The sequence below is a fragment of the Lissotriton vulgaris genome, chromosome 1_1 (assembly GCF_964263255.1).
Source record: "Lissotriton vulgaris chromosome 1_1, aLisVul1.2, whole genome shotgun sequence".
Classification (NCBI taxonomy): Eukaryota; Metazoa; Chordata; class Amphibia; order Caudata; family Salamandridae; genus Lissotriton; species Lissotriton vulgaris.
This window is the reverse complement of record NC_141685.1, coordinates 1600008423-1600029110: the sequence shown is the minus strand read 5'-3', so window position 1 is coordinate 1600029110 and position 20688 is coordinate 1600008423.

Below are 20688 nucleotides of genomic sequence, written 5' to 3'. Positions count from 1 at the left end.
TTAAAAATCATGAACACCATTACACCGGTAAAGTGTCAGCAGTGCAGAAGTTTATTCTGTTAGTGTCAGAGCAAGTGCCCTCCCTAACGCGTTTCGCTCCGCATACGGAGCTTGGTCACATGACGCGTCAGGAGTAGGCAGAGCAATTTATGGAAAATAAAAGTCCATGCGCCTAAAGAAACAGGACGCAAGGGTGAACAAAGATACAGAGCAAGCATTAAAGCAAATATTTAGAACAAATCCAATGGCAGGATGGCACAAGAAAAGAAATTATAGCATAGTGCTCAAGAATATATAAGGGGAACATTCATATACAAACTTCAATGATATATCTGAATCTATTGATAGTGTAGCATGAAAATGCTTAATGAAGCATTAAAACATTGTTAACAATAAAGTGCTAAAGTGCTAAATCACTGCTGCATATAATATTGCACATATTAATGATGTGAACAAATCAATTGCAAGTGCATGAAACGATTGTAATGAAATACACCACTCCCATTCAATTTCGAATCTTACTTGTTCATCTATTTCATGCCTATTTCTCAATGCTTGGTTGTATAAAGTGCAAGTGCCAAAAAACGTGAAAGAAAAATCATATTATAAATAAATAATATATTAAAATTCAGACGGTTGAAAACCACTTTAGAACCTATAACATGGCTTTTGTTATATTACTTAAAGTAACATCATGATTGCAAATTCATTATCCAATTCATTTTCAAACAGACAATGATAACCTCAAAAAACAGATAATTATTATATATATGTTGAGTCTTTACATAAGCCCAGACTTTTTATTTACAAAATGTGTACTTCACAGGAATGTAGAGCAAAAATGGTGCTCAAAAGAAGCCATATGTAATGAGCAAGGTTGCTGGTCTAGATTTTTAATAGACATGGAAAAGGGTACTTTCACTTTGCACTATAAGATAAGGTCTAGATCCCTGGGACTCTATGGTCCGTTTTTTGATGAGCTTCATCCTGCACATGGTGTGTAAATAAAGAATAAGTTTGAAAAACTTACTGCTGCTGTGCTGTGACTTCTGCCGATGAGTGGGGGGCAAGGAGAATCCAGAAATATTGACACGCAGACTGGGCGTGTATCACGAGCACTCTCAGCTGAGGGGAGGTGGTCGGAATCGATTCCAGTTGACTGAGCAAAGGAGCAAAAACGACTGACACCTCTGCTGCTATTGCCGAACTGCCGCGACGGAACACAGTGGAATACTGCGTGTGAAGCACATCGTGAAGAGGATGCCGGTGAAGTCCCGCTGGTGAGTGCGCTGGCTGGGGGGTCACTCGCTTTGCGCTACTGGTACGCGGCAGCATTCAGGTGGTGTGAGGCGGCAGCTTCCTGCCGGCAATCGAGCCGTGGGTATAGTAACTGGGATCCGCGAGCCGGGAGGATTAATGCGGTCAAGTGTTGAAAAGCAAACACTGGCACGCCGCTTAAAAAACATATCCCGCATTCGTAATTGTGTTCGGCATTTCGCACTGAAGCGATAACTATGATAACTATGCCCTGAGAAAGCTAAGAGAGCAAAAGAGCGCGGTCTGTGACGAACGAAGACCGGGGAGTTTCTTAAAGGGCTAGTGCAGCATTTTGGGAGCCGATTGAACACTAAGGGGCCCATTAGGATGGCGGGCGGATTGCCTCCGCCAGGGTAGCGGTGGCCACCGCCACCCTGGCGGAGGCAATCCGCCCGCCATCCTTCCCTGCATTCCCCCCGCCATATTACGATGGCGGAGGGGACCGCAGCGGTGACAAACACCGCCCGCATGTTTTCCGCCCCGGTCGCCTTGCGGCCGGGGCGGAAAACCAGTAACATGGTGGCGGTGTCTGTTAGACTCCGCCCGCCATATTACAATGGGCTGGTCTCAATGCCTTTCCGTGGCGGCAATGCCGCCACGGAAAGGCATGCGGTGTTCACTCTGGGGGCCCCCTGTGGGCCCCAGAGTGAAGTACAGGTGGGGGGTGCACATGGGGGGGTACCTATGGTACCCCCTTCATTTGCATATACAAAGCGGCAGGCACCGCGCGGTGCCTGCCGCTTTGCATATGCAAATGCTGACAAGCATTTCTAGCATTGTGGCGGGCGGTGCTGAGCGCTCCGCCCGCCACAATGCTAGACATGCAGGATGTGCCCGCCACAGTGGCGGGCACATCCTAATGCCACCCCCGGGACCCCCGCCCTTATGGCGGGCGGTCCCATTCCCCGCTAGGATGACGGCCGGACAAAGTCCGCCCGTCATCCTAATAGGCCCCTAAGTGTTCACGAGGAGCAGTAGATAAACCTGGTAACCTGCCAAACCCAGGAAGGAAAGGCTACATCAATCAGAATAAAGATCGCAACCAAGCTCTAAGAATTATGTCAGACAAATCAAAAATCACCAGAGGAGGGCGAGCAAATTAATAAATGATGACAATCTCCCCGCGGAAGGTACAAATCAAAGGGGTAATATGGTGGAAAAAGAAAAGGATAGGACAGCTAAAACCATAGTGCGAGAACTGCAACAACAGAAAATATTAGAAGTAAACAAATAGTGGGAGAAAACTACTCTGGAAAAGTACATTGAGTACCAGAGAATCCCAAGGGGACTGTGGATACTAATCATGCCCACGCTTAATGACTTGGATGCAGATCTAATAAAACTGTGGCAAACTGACACCAATGAATGCTCTTTTAAATTACTGAGAACTCTCATTGTCCACGCGGAAAGAAAATTAGAGAAAATAACAGCGATCATCGAAGCTTTAGAACTAGAACTCGCAGATATTCCCTCATCGGAGGAGAACAAGGAGACCATTGAAAACATGGAAAAGAAGGTAGCAAAACATGAACTGGAGGTAGAGAAACGCAAGGCCAACAAATTCACTAGTGATAGGTTGGACTACACGAATGGTCGAATATATACATTAACCCGGAAATATGACACCTTGAGGAGTCATGTAGCAATGGACATGAAGACTGGACCGGAGCACACAGAGGTGGTGGACGGCTCAGAAATAAGCTCAAACGATGAAGAAATCAACGCAACACCCCTGGATTTTCGTGGGGAGATGCAGTTGGCCCAAATGATCACGCGGCAAAGGGGAAGAGGAAGAACCAACACGTGGGGAAGGGAACAGCAATCACTCCAAAAGAAACCCCTACCAAAGCCACAACAAGAAGGGGCGGCAAGAGGAGCCAAAGCAAAAAGAGACAGAGGAAAGCAAAAGTAGCTGCAAAAAAACACACAGTATAAGATAATATAGTGATCAACCTCTCAAGTAAAGAACTGTCTGATACGCAATTGAAACTTTTAAATAGAGGACTTTCCTACTGCCCAAATAAAAACATGGATGTTCCAAACACACGCATTGATTTATATAAATTCTGCAGAAAGGTGAAGTTGAAGAAATTCTTTGCAGAAAAGCCCCAGAAAACATCGGACCCAGTGGAACCAAAGATAACAACATCTTCCATTAGACACAAGGATTTACCAGTGATTGTCACACTAGCAACAATAAAGGACACAGTCTCCTTGAGTCAAAAGGACCATACAAGCACAATCCAAAAGGATATTGAATTCTGCCAAAAATCAGGAACCCCCACTAATGTAGGAGGTGAGAGTGGTTTAAAGAGGAAGTCAAGCTTTTGCCCACAGCTTCCCCCAGGAAACAAAGTGGACCTTTTTCATGAGGTCATGATAGAATAGATAACAAGGATTGCAGGCAAATCTTTTAACCACAAGAATGAATGGGACAACACTCAGAATCTAACAGCAGAAGAATACAGAGCAATGTCTGAACTGAAGAATGACCCCACCCTAATAATAAAAGCATCTGATAAAGGGGGAAATCTGGTTGTGCAAGACGTGACAGACTACATAGATGAAGCACATAGGCAATTGGATAAAGAGGAACACTACGAACGACTAGAGGTGAATCCACTTGAGTACTAGATGAATGAATATCACTCTCTGTTGTTAGTTTGGAAGGAGAGAGGCCTTATAGACTTCAATGAATATCTATATCTAAAAACGGACAACCCCATTACTGCTACGATATACTTTCTACCAAAAGTACATAAGTGCCTCAGCAAACCACCAGGAAGACCAATCGTCAGCTCCATAGGATCATTGTTGGAAACAACGTCAAGATTCATAGACATCTTTTTAATGACCTATGTAACAGCCCTACCTTCCTACCTGAGGGATACAATGGACTTCTTGAATAAAATCTCAATGATTGAATGGAAAATTAACTATCCAATGGCGACCATTGATGTCGCCTCCTTGTACACCTCAAAACGCCATGAAGATGGTGTTGAAGTTGTCAAAAAAACTTTGGAAATGGGGTCCATATGTCATTTAGAACATTCTGTAATGCTTTTGGATATGTTAAACTACTGCCTGACGCATAACGCATTCCTGTTTCTAGGACAATTGTATCTCCAAAACCAGGGGACCGCAATGGGAACATCAGTTGCGCCCACATACGCGAACCTCCTGATGGGAGCATGGGAAACGGCAGTAGTGAACAAAGAAAAGGAGCATGGATCAAAAATCAGACTCTGGTGTCGTTTCATTGACGACTTGTTCATCATTTGGGAGGGAGATAAGGAAACATTACAAACATTTATTGACTCATTGGAGGAAAATGAATATAATCTCCATTTCACTTCCACAATTAGCTCAACCAACCTCATCTTCTTGGATGTTGAAATGTATGCGAGCGATAACAAGCTGTGCTCTAAAATTCACAGAAAAACAACTTCATGCAACAGCATACTCCATGCTAATAGCGGACACCCAGCTAACTTAAAATGGAGCATCCCGTATGGACAAATGCTACGGGCAAAGAGAAATTGCTCAGAAGAGAACGACATGAGAGAGGAGATTGAGAAGATGGCACAACGCTTCCGGGAAAGAGGCTACCCCGAAGAAGTCATTATCACCGCAAAAAAAAGGGTGGCTCAAAAAAATAGGAATGCTCTTCTGACTCCTGGTGGCAGCAGGAAGGATCGTGGCAGTGATGAGCAAACCAAAGATGATGAAGAGACACGACTAATTATGGATTTCAACAATCAAAGTAGGGACATGAAAAAAGCTCTACGGAAGAACTGGAATATACTGCTCCTGGATAATACCTTAAAGCAATAACTAACTCAATATCCAAGCATCACATATAGGAAAACTGCCTCATTACATGACATTTTAACCCAAAGCCATCTGACATTGAAGGAACATCTCCCAAAAAAATCAACATGGTTGACAACCCCAGGCTTTTGGAAGTGTGCCAAATGCAAGGCCTGTGAACATGGCACAAAATCGAAAGAGTACAAATTACGGAATGGCAAAATTGAGAAAATAACAGATCACATAACTTGCGAATCAAAATGTGTGATCTATAGGCTACAATGCCCATGTGGGAAATTTTACATAGGGAGCACTATCCACAAATTAAAACTAAGAATCTTACAAGATCTAAGGGCGATGAAGAACAGAGACCCAAGCTACCCAATGGCCACACATTTTGCCAAATACCATAACAGCAATCCAGACTTGTTAAAAAAACTCAGGGATCAAACTGAGTAAACCATCAGAGAGGGGTGGTGATCGCACTCTACAGTTGCGAAAACTGGAGTCCAGGATGATTCTAGGCATGGGAACTGAACACCCGGATGGACATAATCTGGATGCTGAACTATTTGTACATCTTCTATGAACTATTTGTACTTCTTCTACGAAAGTCCTATTGATGGGGAAACATAAGAACTAATTGAGAGTGACTATTTGGATCCATTCATGTAAACAATTGTAAATAGGCGTTAAACTTGAGAAGTCAAGGGAAGTTGTAAAGGGACATGTAGCACACATGGGCAAATATCGTGAGATGAGTAAACATCTAAAATGGAGGAGCATGATTATCCTTAGTCTGCATATGTAAATAGGTGTAAAAACATTACTAGGATGTATTATTGGGATAAATGAGTTCAAGATACCCAGGGATCATAGAATATTAAATGTACTTTACTATAACATAATGATTCAGACCCTGCAAACAACAATGTTCAACCCAACTGACACATTTGTAGCATAAATACATTGCTTAGAATCCCAGATGTATATAATTTGGAGGTCATGAATTGACTTTGGGAACTGTGAAAAAGTGTATATATAAGTTGCACCATTTTTGCTTACTAATAGAAATATAATCATGTCTGATGGAGAGAACTTTGAGAAGATGTGTAAACACATCCAGGTACGTTACTAAGAAGAATGGATATATGTTTAATCCTCATAATCATAAACACCATACATGATGAAAATATAAATGAAAACTATATGAAATATCTGGTTCAAAATTTGGGTACATTTTCATCATGGTTAAGAACAATGTTGGACTCCACTAAGGAGATAGGCGGAACATAAGGTCTGTTTTGATATTGCATGCCATGTGTGTAAATATGTAGATATATGTATATATCTGTACATAAGCCCAGACTTTTTGTTTCTAAAATGTGTACTTCACAGGAATGTTGAGTCTTTACATAAGCCCAGACTTTTTATTTACAAAATGTGTACTTCACAGGAATGTAGAGCAAAAATGGTACTCAAAAGAAGCCATATGTAACGAGCAAGGTTGCTGGTCTAGATTTTTATTAGACATGGAAAAGAGTACTTTCACTTTGCACTATAAGATAAGGTCTAGATCCCTGGGACTCTATGGTCCAGTGGAAGGCTAGAGTAGCCGAAACGCGTAGGCCGTCTGGGTATGGGAGGCAGAAGCGGCATCGCAGGTCCTCTTGAAGACCGTTGTAGCAATAATTCTACATTTTAGGACCAGGCCATTTTAACTTTGTTGTTCCTGCCAGATGCAAAGAGAAGATCCTGTGTTATTCAGTGCCCTAGTTACCTTTTTTGTGGGTTGTGGTGCTTGTCACTTCGCTGCCCAGCCGGTGCACACGACTGGGCACCCCACCTCGTGTTCCATGTGCAGGGCCTCTGCCATTGGATCACTGGTTTCGGTATCTGGAGTTGCAACATAAACAGTTGCTCCCAAAGGACTAGCCTGAACACTTAGGTGAATATCCCCTGCACCAGCATTCCACGGAAATTCTTTCCTAGCTCTACCACGGCAACGAGGATGTCATAATAGCACGACTTCGCTAGTGACACCGTATGACGTCATCGGAGCCATAAGAGGACCTCGTCGGCGTGCTGATGTCAGTCCCACAAATTTTTTTCCCATGCCACCGAGGCAAACAGGCTGACCGAGACATTTTCACATGTATACATAATATATTAAATATTTATATATATTCACTGAAAAAAACATAGGTTTCAGGCACGTTATAGTTAGAAATTAGCATTTTGAAAAACCTTTGGAAATTCACTGAAAAAACCATAGGTTTCGGGGCGTTATAGTTAGTTGGACATTTCACTTGTACAAAACCATAGCAATTCCACCGTTATAGTTAGTTCAGCTAACTATAACTTGCACGTCCGCAATGCACTGCTGATGATGTCACATATTACATCACTCATGACATGGTCGATAACATCACTCATGACATCACTGATGACATCTCAAATGACATCACTGATGACATCCCTGATGCCATCATCCAGTGAATGTGTGTTTTTCTGAAAATTAAATGTGTTTTATATATGCATATTTCAAGGTCGGTGGAAGAATAAATGGGTATATAAGTGTCTACATGGATGATTTGTTTTGTAAAATTGATTGTATAACTGACTGATTAAGTGTATCTTAGTGAATACATGGGTTAGTGAGTAATGTTTAAATATGAAAATATCTGTATCAGTCTCTCACTTTGTGTATAAGTGGCTGCATGGGTTGGTGATTAGCTACATGAGTGTCTATTTAGGTTATTATTTGGTTGTTTGAGTATCAGTATGAGTGTGTGAGTGTCTGTATGGTTCAGTGGGGGTATTACTTAGTGCATATATGCATGAATGAGTGACTCACTGTTTGCATGTGTTGAAGACAGCATGTGTGCTGGACTGTATAGGTGGATGAGTGTGTGTATGGATGTGTTAGTGAGTGAACGACTGTCTCAATAGTGTCTTTATGAGTAACTACATATGCTTTAAACTAGTATATGTATATATTTATATAAATATTCCCTGAAAAAAACAAAGTCTCCTACTCAAGCTGTGCTTTGCCCATTAATTTTTCTTGTTTATGGCAATGCAGCAGGAAACTCTGTTCCCATGGTTCACCAAGGCTGCCCTGCAGGGTCGGAGGCTCCTGGGTATGGATACATTTGTGTGGATTTTAAGCCAGGAGCATGACTCACTCGCACCTAAGTGCCAAGGGAGCGAGCAAGGCAGACAAGAGGGATATTACGACCACCTTTTGTGGACTGAACAAGAGACTTAAATTTTAAAGTAAGCAATAGCAGCCACACCAATATTCAGCAGCACTTTGAGAACTTTTGCACCATTTGCACACTAATGCACTTTGCTTGTACCAATACTTATTTATTTATTTAATTATATGCTTGTAAAGCGCTGGACTCGACTCCCGTAGGGGTATCTCCGCGCTTAGTTCGCCATATGTGCATGAAACAGAGCTTTTAGAGATGTGCAGGAGATTATGCTGTCAGAAACAGATGTGTCTTTAGTGTTTTCATAAAGATAAGGTAGTTGGAGTTTTGTCTCAGGCTGAGGGGAAGTTTGTTCCAGAGGGTGGGGCCCATGTACGAGAGTGCCCGACCACCTTGCCTTGCCCTTCTAATTGGCGGAACTTTTAGCAGTAGTTGGTTGCTGGAGCGCAGGAGGTGTTCGGGGGTTATATATCTTGAGTTTTTCAACCAGGTATTGAGGGCCTGAGCCAAAAAGGCTTTTATGTATAACGCAACAGATTTTGAACTTAACCCGTTGACCAATGGGCAGCCAGTGGAGTTTTTCCAGAAGGGGGCGAGAAGGTGTTCTGGACGGGACATTTACCTTGTGGTGCATTATGGGCAAGAGAGGATTTGGACTACAATCCATGTGAGCCCACAGCTGCGAATATTTATCTAAGAGTAAGGCTAATAAGGCTAAAATGCATCAGATCTTTATGAGTGTTTCCGCCCTGTGATACAACAAAAGAGTGCCCTACTCAGGCTATGCTTCAGCAATTCTTTTTTCTTGTTGATGGCAATGCAACGGTACGTTCCATTCCTGTGGTTCGCCAAGGCTGTCCTGCAGCGTCGCAGGCTCCCGGGTACAGAGACATTTGTGTGGATATATATATATATATTTCTCACAAGGTGCCCTAAAGCTTCGGGAGGGCACACAATGGCATTCGCTACAATAGCAGCCTCGCTGCAACTCGCCTGTCATTCCCCAACAGTTCAACATGAAGCTGACGCGTGTCATGAATGATGTAATATGTGACATCATCAGCAGTGGATTGCGGGTGCGCGATATATAGTTATTGCAACTAACTATATATGCGAATTTCTATGGTTTTGTGCGAGTAAATTAATGTTTTGAAAATGCTAATCCCTAACTATATATGGTCTATAACCAATGGTTTTTTCAGTGAATTTTCAAGGTTTTGTAAATGCTAATCCCTAACTATATATGGTCTATAACCTATGTTTTTTTCAGTGAATTTCATTGGTTTTTTAAAAGCTAATATCTATAGCTGTAACATATATTCTTATTCTAATTCACAAATATATTTTATATATATTTGTATTATATTTTTTTAATTCAATTTATATTATAGTTTAAATTATTTTTTCTTGTTTCGCTGCCGGTCCGCGAACCGGTAAACGTTCCGTTAGTGCAAATACAGCGTTAGAAAGGCACATCATGACGCGTCCCGTAAACGCAACATATCGCGTTACTACGTAATGCCCCTTATGACGTGCTGCGTTAGCGCACCCGGAAGCGTTCTGGAACGCGAACCAAGGCGTGAAACGTAAAGCCCGGGAATCGATCCGAGGCGCGGCGCGGAACATGGAACGTAAGCATAACAGGTCATGTGACTAGTTCTTAAAACTTTTCATTGGTTCATTTTACTTTTAGTTTCCTAATGATGGAACGCTTGATCATATGACGTAAAATAAACACTTTTCATTGGTTTAGAACATTTTCTTTTCTCAAATGATGAAAGTCCCACCTTTTTTCCTCACTCCGACTTTCATTTTTATGAGAGAAAGACCTGTTTTTGTTTGCTAAGACATGGCATTTGTATTAGCGGCAGCTGGTGGATCTCCACCACCTCCACCACCACCAAATAAGAGAGGACCGACTAGCCAGGTCATCTTCGACCAGGAAGAAGAAGAAGAGGAAGACGAGGAACAGGAGCAAGGGACAAGTGGCTTTCTGAAAGAAATGCCAAGAACGTCCCATGTGAAAGTGAATTTTATCCGGCAATTTTTTTCTTTTCCTTCTCATGAAAAGAAAGTTAATGCCAGGTTCGTTACCTGCCTCATCTGCAAAAAAAAACTCTGGAGAGGGTCCGAAAAAAAATATAGCTATGGTAATCATACCATGCATCGGCACATGGAGAGGTGGCACCCTCTTAATTATTCTAAAGCACAACTTCGAGATTTGGTGGATAACCCCCGACCGGCAAAAACATCCACCAATGTCTTAGCAATAAGTGAGTCAAAGGCAAGGGAAACGGTCCCAATTCTGCAAAAGAACTTTGGGCAGATGAGATTGACTTGTGTAGCATGTGGAAAATAATTTCATGCGGAGAGATGAGTATTACTTTAATAAATAGATCATATGAAAATCATCAATGTCCAAAACGTCCTAGAAAGTAATTTTTTTTTGTTGCTCCTGTTGAGCCTTTGAAGCAAATCAGTTTTTGTTTGCCCTTCCTCAAAAAAACACACAAAAAATATAAAACATCAAAAATAATTAAAAAAAAGTTCTTTTCAGAACTACCTTCCCTTTTTAAAAAAAATTGCTAGAATGTTTAGCACTCTAGCATCCTCTATTTCTTTTGGTACGCTTCCCGGTTAGCGTTCGGGTACGCGAACCGGGAGCGAACTAAAAAAAATATTTTTTAAAAAAGGACGAGTTAATAAACAGAGAGTAATGTGAAAAGAAAGACAAATAGAAGGAGTAACACACAGTTACTGTTGAAAAAGGGACTGATAAAAGAAGTGAAAAGAGTAGTATAAATAAGTAATAGAAAAAGAAATGAAGGAACTAGCAAAGACAGGAAACTAAGGGTTATAAAAAAGAAGCAGAGAAACTAATAAAAGTTAAATCTGATAGACATGTAACGTAAAGAGTACTAAACGCTTACCTTATAATTGTCATTACCGTACTGTATTATCATTTTTATACTTTTAATCTGTGTAAGAAAGAACAAAAACATTTAAATTAATACAAGGTGGTAAAAAAAGAGTGAGCATGAGACAAAATTAATGTTAAATGTTAAATGTGGTATACTAGTAATGCGTACAGCTGCCCCAGCAAAGAAGCGTCCCGGCGCTGTATACCGCTGGGGAACCCATCCTGGCTTTCCCTGTGAGATGGTCCCTCCTGAGCATCCCCAAGGTGATGCCAGGCATCCCCGGGACTGATGGGGCTGTTAGTTGAGATTAAGCAAGCTATTGCCCAGAGTTGCTGAGTGGGACCCATGGTTGGAGTAGGCACCGAGGCGAGAATTATCGAGTCCGCTGACCATGGCCCAAGATCCTGCCACGTCAGGAATCGAACCCTGGTTCCGGCCCGACCTATGCTTCTGGGTCTGCCGCCTCTAACCAGTGAGCCACACCAATCCATATACATATTAGAAATCACAATTCAAAGTAGAAAATTAATTAAACATATTTAATGGTTTATTTTTGCTGTTATCAGAAAATATCAAATTTCACTGAAAACAGTGAGTTGAAGGTATTCATCATAAAACAGCAGGGGAAAAAAACACAATCAAAATGATTGTGTTTAAAAAAAACAAATAATATAAATAAGCAGAAATAGGAACTTCTCCAAAGTAACTTACTTTCTATGACGTCAAAGGATATTCTATGAACAGCTTATACTCTGTTGTGCTGTTACTATTTTCTGCCCGCCACTTTCTGAAAGATAAACTCAATTGTTTTAAGAAAACTGAGACATACAAAGCAATTTGAAACAGCACACTAAGTTACAGCAACACCTAGAATCATTATAGTCTAATTACCTACCCTAAATTCTGACTTCAAAAATCAAGTCAAAAGGCAACATTGCTTCATACTCAATTAGTAATGTTTGCTGAAAGACTAGCCATTTTTTAAATTTTAAATAAGCTGTGTAATATCCAGATGTTGTCAAAGGACCAGCATATTATATAATAGCTGCAGTTGCAAATGTTCTTCCTGAAATCGATGACTGTGTAGCCAAAACATTTTTAATTAGACTGGACAACTTATTTTCTTCCAGTTTATGTAGTTGAAATTGTAAAATGACATTTCATTCATAAGTTTCCATAAATAATGTGGACAGCATTGCAGACTTACATTTCCTCTACTCCTTATTTTGATCTGCTGCTTGACTTTGCTTATAAAAACAAACAGTTTTCGCTCTGTACTACAATTATCCACAAGGCCATATAGAGTAGGAGCCATTAGAACATCTTGAAATTCCTCTGAACAAATCCCAAGCTTCCTTTCCTAAAATTTTGGTTGTAAGAACACCAGGTAAGAATTTTGAAGGTGGAAAGGCAATCTTTTTTTGAAAGTTAAAACAGAATCATTGCAGAATGACCAACCGTTTCCAGATTTCAAATAAGCTGTATAATGTCCTGAATTAGTTGAAGGACCATTATGATATATAATTGCAGTAGTTTTGAAAGTCCTTCCTGATATTGACAACTGCGAAGCCACAAAATTATTAATTAAAGTTGTCAATTTAGTTCCATCAGGCCTACATCGTTGGAACATTAAAATGACATACTGGCCATAACTTCGTAAAATTAACGTGGACAGCATTCCAGACTTACATTGGCTGCACTCCATATTTTGATCGGCTGCCTTTACTAGCTTATTGAAGGATACTGATTTACTGTCAGGCAAAGTTAAATATATAAATCTTTCTGAGTCTACACTAGTAGTACTTGATAGCCTACAGTTCTCGCAGTCATGCTGCCATTGATAAGAAAGGCCAAATAGATAATCTACATCTACACCCTCATCTTGCAATACATCAAGCATATACATTAAAAACTCCTGACAATCCTGCTGAATATTTTCAGAGAATTCTGTTTGACCTGAACATTCGTCTAACAGAAAACGAATTTCAGACACACTTTCTACTCTCGTTTTAACAGCACTACATTTCTCTAACACAGAATTCAACAAACAGCATAAACTTTGTTCCGAATTGATCACAATCTGTTCTTTGAAAGTCTCTAGTGAAAAGAGAACATTAACAACTACATTAGCATAGCAGTTGACACCAGAACTATTTTCAAATTTAAAACCAACAACATTTTCAAAAGAATTCATTTTATTCCTGCTTACAATTTTGGGTTCATCGACTTTTGGTCTTTTTGCTACAACCTCCCTACTATTACTGATATTTCTTCATTTCCGGCCTACCACACGTTTCTCAATCAAAGGATATTGAGGCAAATGTGGCGCATACTCTCTTCTTAACCTATTGTATTCCTTAACACAATCTAGATCCGCACAAATGTTTGTGACATCACAGTCAATCAAGTACAAACCCGATAAAGTTCTGACTCGTGACAATGCTACATAAGCCATACCCTCTTTGAATACAGAACTGCCAATATTCACTAAAGCAGTGTCTACACTTAAACCTTGCGATTTATGAATTGTCACCGCATATGCCAAGCAAACAGGAAACTGCTTACGGCGAACATATAAGTCTTTAACAAGCAAAAACCTAGCAGAGCAACGACCAATTAGCTGTACTTCCTCAATGCCATCAAATTTAATTTTTAAAAATTCAATTCCATCTCTATTTCTGTATTTCTCAAAATCAACAACATTACCCATTGATCCATTTACCAGACCTCTTTCAACAGGTAAATTCCTTCTCAAAATGTTTCGGCAATTTAAGCACACATTCAAAGTCTTTTCAAAACCCGCAGTTTTAGATATAGTCTTCTCTAATGAATCCAATTTAGATTTCAAATTCTCTGACAAAATAATTGTTGCTCCCATATGCTCTATTTTGTCAATAGCTTCCAGTTTCACAATCTCTTGTTTTTCTAAATTCAACATTTTGTTGTTAAGATGGAACATTCTGCAAGAGTTGGCATCAAACATATTCCAGATTTCTTCACAGTAATTTTCTGAAAAATATCCTCTGGCAAAACGTCTTCTTCTGGATATAAATTTGACAGTAAGCGTGCATGTAAAGCTTCTTTACCACGCTCAGTCACTTTCCCGATTCTATTATCTTGTAGAATATTCTTGTAATCTTCGTCCTTCGCCTGACGCATATTTTCACGCAGCTCAGCATAACTGAAGTTTCACCATATGTTCACGTTGCCAATGCTCCCTAGGCACTTCTTGGTATCTTCATGTGTAAGCAGTTTAAACACTGGTTGTCCTTTCACTGGTGTCAGCTGCAGAAGATCACCAAAAACAATGATGTGTTTGCCACCGAATAACACATCATACTCTGTTTTAAGAACTTCCTGCATTCTTAAATGCACAAAAGCAAGCATGAGATTGGAAACCATGCTTACTTCGTCAATGATAAGAAGTTTCATCTTCTTCAAAACTCTAGATACTTCACAACAAGCATCTCCAGATAATTTGTGGTATTGTAATTTGTTATCATGCTCCACTGGCAGCATCAGTAACCGATGCAAAGTAATCCCTTTAATGTTATGAGCTGCCAGTCCAGTTGGAGCGGTCACAACACAAGACAGCGATGAATCAGTCCTTTTCTGCATATAACATGAAATTGCTTTAATAAGGAAACTTTTTCCAGTTCCTGCTTCTCCACTCACGTACAGTCGGACAGGCTTCAACGACGTACATGAGCACTCTTCCTTCTCATGACTTAATCCATGCTCAATTTGGTTGGTAACTTCGACATATATTTTCCTCTGCTCAACGTTAAGTTGTCTTTCCAATTCTTCTAAGTTAACCGCATCCTTCTGAGCATGTGCCATGGCTCTTTCCACTTCAATCATGGCAGTGGCAGCTTCATTTTCAATAACTGGTTCTCCTAGTGGATCCTGACTCAATGAAACAGAACTCTGACTGTCCTGAGAACTGTCTCTAGCAATCTCGGCTGCAATTGTTGCTTCCTGCTCAATTTCTGCATTCAACATTTGTAGATATTTTGGAAAAACAGGACATTCTATGGACTCCTTGGCTGCATTGAAAGAGTCTTTGTAACAGAGGAAATCCCCAAGCAGTTCCTCTTCTGCACGCCAAGGCTTGAAAAGTTGCAAAAGAGCTAAATAGAAAAACTCTTTTCTTTCGGGAGATTCGCAATCCGATTTTCGATGATTTATCAATTGACATTTTTTTTGCTTGACCAGACATCCCTCACTTCCAATTACAGCATACACTCCTTTATCAATATCTTCTTTGATGTTCCTCTTGAAAACGTAATTTTGAAGAACTTCATACAGACAAGCATTCTCCAGGTGACTGCTTCTATTTGGATAATATGTATCCAACATGTTGCTCTTCAAAATATCTGTACTGTTTGGCTCCTTCTCCGCCAAATACTCAATTTCCCGTACAGGTTTCAGAACTCGATTACGCGTTGCAGCAAGACCAAGACTCGCCCAAATGATACTCCTAGATTTGGCATAGAGACTTGCTGAAGATAACCGGTCAGAACATTCGTAAGCTCCGATTTCTCGATGCGACAACATCTTCAGACTGAAACTGTACAACTTCTTACTGAGGCTCTTTTCATGGGAACTATCCTCCCACATATCCTTCAGTTCTGTCTTTTCTTTTTTAGTGATGTAAGACGTCACATACCGAGCCACAGCCATACAGTTGTCAGCCACAAACTGTATATCCATGTTAGCATTCCACATGGACAAAATCACAGGGTTGTAGTCGTTGATGTACTTGGACTCTTCGTTTCTTTTCAAATTGTATGTGTTTTTGGGTGATTTCCTCGTCACATTATGTCGCAGCGATGACATCAAATTGTTAACTCTTCCTTTTGATAACACCGACCGTGGAAATGCAAAACGACATTTGGTGTAGTATTTGTCCTTGTTTCTGAATTTACGACGGCAGTACTTTCCACAACGATGGCTTTGAAACCGTAAAACTTGTTCTCTTAGACTTTTGTCTTCGTTTGTCTTTGGAACAGCACATGTAGCATACTGTTCTATGAAACTCATCACTAAGTCATCCGGATCTGTTCCAAATTTGGGTGCATCTTTGATCCATAGCAGCATATGTATATGAGGAGCACCTCTTGCTTGATACTCCTTTCTCCAGAAGAAATCCAACACCTCTCCAAGAGGTGGATTTTTCTTGTTCGTGATGAAAGACATCATAGCTTCAAATCTATGATTGAAGTACCTGCATACATTCACAGGATCCAAAGAGCACAGTTCTCCGGGTGTCTTGAATTCAATATTTTCAATGTTTCAATTTACCTCTCGTAGAAATTCAAGTAAGTCTTCCCAGCCATACTCAGCACAGCTGAGAGTGAGGAACCATGTGGGAGTTCCTAAGTTCCTCAGCATACATTTTAAGTCACCATGACGGCGGTACCAATACTCATTAGTACCACGCTGACAAGCCACGAGATTAATCAGGTGAGAATCCAAAATACTGTCTTGCACATTGACTTGATCTATAAAGTCCCTTGCCGAGATATTTCGCAGTTGTATACCACTTTTCAAGATGTGGTTCACTGCATAAGACAATCCAGAGAGATCACTTTCAAACAATAGATGAAATAAATAGGGAATGCATTGTCGAAACCTAGGATCTTCTGTATACAATCGTAAAGTCCGGTATTCTGAAGCTGGAATTTGAACAGGTCGCTCATCATATCGTCCTCCTCGACCTGTGGGAAATAACTGTGGGAAACACCGAGCTTCCAAACTTTTCTCCCAAACACTAATGGGACTCCCTTTGGCTTGTTTCATTTGAAACAACTCAATAGCATTCCCCATGACTTCCTTGGAATGCAATGGATGAACACTATAATGTTCATATATTTCTTCCTTTTTAGAGGCTTCTACTTTCTCAATTTGACCAGGACACAAATCGCTGTACTCTTCTTCACTTACTTCCTCTTCTGCAACACATACATTCTTGTAGGACTTATTATTGCGGTTAAACGCAAAAACCTAAAGATCATTGCTACCGCTTCCATGACTCTCCCTGAAGTGGACAACTTGGTTCTCAGTCTCGGGACTGAGGCGGGTGCTGTTACCCTTATGGTTCTATATCACCCTCCTCACCCCATGCCTTCCTTTCCTTCCTCTTTTATTGAACAGCTTGCTACCCTCGTCACTTCCTCTCCTCGCATAGCTATTGTTGGGGACTTTAATTACTGGTTCCAGCACAAGGATGCTGGTCCCCATGCCACGAACTGTTCGAGGCTTTTGCGAGCTTGAACTTTACTCACTTAGTCAAGTCTCCCACACACAGTGGCGGCCACATTCTCGACCACATCTGGGTCCACGGGGTCAAGTCCTCCTGCCCGCTTACCACACCCTGTGTGTGGTCTGATCATTTTCTGATCGACACCACCATTTCTGTTGCCAGCCAGATCAGGATCCCTCTGCGGGAGGGCAGCACGCCCATAAATGGCGGGCCGCTGACTCCTCTAAGCTGCTATCCCACCTGTCACAATCCCGCCCCTCTCTCCCTACTGATATCGGCACTGACGAGCTAGATGGCTACATCTTTGACTGGCTTACGTCAGCTAGCGATATCTTCGCCCCCTTAACCAAGTTCCCCAGGTCCCGACATGGCAACTCCCACAAATGGTTCGACCCCCAACTCAAAGTCCTACATCTGTAACTTCGCCAACTAGAGCGTAAGTGGAGGAAGGACTACTGCCCGTCTGGCAGAGCCATCTACGTGGCAGCCCGTAACAAGTATAAAGCAGCCAGCTCTGCAGCCAAAAAAGCCTATGCCTCAGAGAGAATTCTATTAGCTCCTTGCAAGTCGAAGGAAATCTTCAAAGTCCTCGACAAATTCACCTCTGACCCCAGGACGCTCCCGACCCAGGCCCCCACACAGGAATCCTGTAATGCGCTCAGTACCTTTTTTATACAGAAAATTGTTTTGATTAAGGACTCTATTCCGGTCACCCCTCCTGGCGCTGATCTTGTTCCACCCCTCACAATGTTCTGTCCCTTACACAGTTTCCTCTTTTAGATCCCGTATCCCTGGCCACATTAGCTGTCCGCATCAAGTCTGGATCCCCAGACGACTGTTGCCCACCCTCCATACTTCGGAACATCTGCCACTCCTTACCCGACTGCATCCTTCCTCTGCTGAACTCCTCTCTCTCCTCCGGCACGGTGCCCAGCTCCTTTAAGGAGGCCGTTCTAGTTCCTCTATTGAAGAAGCCTGGAGCGGACCCCGCTGTTCCGGCGAACTATCGTCCTATCTCCCTCTTACCTTTTTTCTCTAAAATCTTGGAAGCTCACGTCACCGCCTGCCTCTCCCAGCTCATCGAGAGTTCCAACTTCCTCGAGGCCAACCAAGCCGGCTTTAGACCAGGCCACTCTACGGAGGCTGTGATCTTGGCCGTGCTGGATGCCTTGAGAGACGGCGCTGACAAGGGTACCCCCCAGGCCTTGGTACTATTAGATCTGTCGGCCGCTTTCAACACGGTGGACCACAACATCCTTCTCCATCGTGTCGAGCAGGCCGGCATCCAAGGCCTGGTGCTGGCATGGGTCAAATCCTTCCTGACCGGGAGGTTCCAGACCCTCAGCTTGGGCACTTTCAGGGCTTCTAGGGAGCATTCGCCCTGTGGGGTTCCCCAGGGCTCCTCTTTATCCCCTCTTCTTTTCAACCTCTATCTTCGACCTCTTCTTTTCTCTCTGAGGCAGTGGGACGTCACCGTCTTTAACTACGCGGACGACCTGCAACTCATCTTTCCTCTCAACTCCCCTTCTGCTATCCCTAATTTCCAGGCAGCTATGTCCCATATCCTCCAGTGGATGTGCCAGAACCAACTTAAACTGAACCCCGGGAAGACGGAGCTCCTTCTCCCAGGCAGGAGCCCCGCCTACTGGGGTCCGCACTTCTGGCCGGCAGAGCTTGGCTCCCCCCTACCCCCGTGGCCTCGGTGAAGAGTCTCGGGGTCACTATTGACTCCGAGCTATCCCTCAGGCCCCAGGTGGGGACGGTGGTCTCCTCTTGCATGCACCAGTTGCGTAGGATCAGGAAGGTGGCCTATCTCCTTACACCTGAAGCATTACTGCAAGTCATCATGGCCCTTGTTCTCTCCCGCTTGGACTTTTCGAATTCCATCTACCACGGTCTGCCTAAATCATCCCTCCTCAGACTGCAAATTGTCCAAAACCAAGCGGCGAGACTGGCCTTCGGGATCCCAAAATGGCAATCTGCCAAGCCCCTTCTCACTAAATTGCACTGGCTCCCCGTCACCTCGAGGGCAGCCTTTAAGATCTGCTGCCTCACCTTCAAATCTCTATCTGGTTCTTGCCCCGCTTTTCTGAAATCCCTCATTAGGCCCTACTGCCCCTCACGTAATCTTAGATCATCCTATCTTCACCTTCTGGTTGTCCCTTCCATCAAACTCTGCAGATCTGGAGGTCGGAGATTTGCATATCTGGCCCCAAAACTTTGGAACTCCCTTCTCTCTTCCGTCAAAACCTCTAACTCTCTTATCCAATTCCGCAAATCTTTAAAAACCTGGCTATTCCCCCAACCTAGCTAAGTCCCTTTGTTCCCTCAGTATCTGATCAGCGCCAGGAAACCCATGGTGACAGTGTGCTCTACAAGCACTCCTTAACATGACATAACATAACATAACACCATTAACTATGATAACCAGAGGTTCCTCTTCCACTTTCTCTACTCCAATTGTATTAATGTTTTTCTTCAAATCCAAAGGCAAATAAACAACCCTCCACTTTAATCCTCTCTGTAAATCTGATGGAGGCAACTTCCCTGTCTTTGGCTCCATTCGTACAATAGCCTGGAAGGGATGGACACTTTGAATCAAAATAGATTCATAAGTATTTAAATCCTTCAATTCATAAGGAATGTCATCTAATTCCAGATTATTATAAACCGCTCTAGCAGGCATCTGGTTTTGGTTTAATTTGTTATAGCAATAAGTACACATACGTTGGTCTGCTCCCAAATCAAAACAATTTTCTACCATCAAGTATGTGGCAAAATCCTTCCATTCACTATTGTTTTCCATATCACTCTTTGCATATATATCCACTAACTTAGTCTGATTCTTATAATAAGTCCGTCGACAACACACACAAGTGAAATTAGGCCTCTCACTTGATTTCACCATAAACGTGGAAATTTCCTTGTGAAACTTATCTGTACTGAAAATCTGTTCACTGTCTTCCACATTACCTTCTTCTAGTGGTTCAATATCAACATTGTTCTCTTTACCAGCAAAATAACAGAACTCCATTTCTTCACAAATATTCTTCACATCTACTTCAGAACCATGCAAAAGAGCTCTGCTTAATTTTTTAAGCATAATTGCTGGACTCTTAGAATAATACAACATTCTAACTAATTTCCTCACTTTATT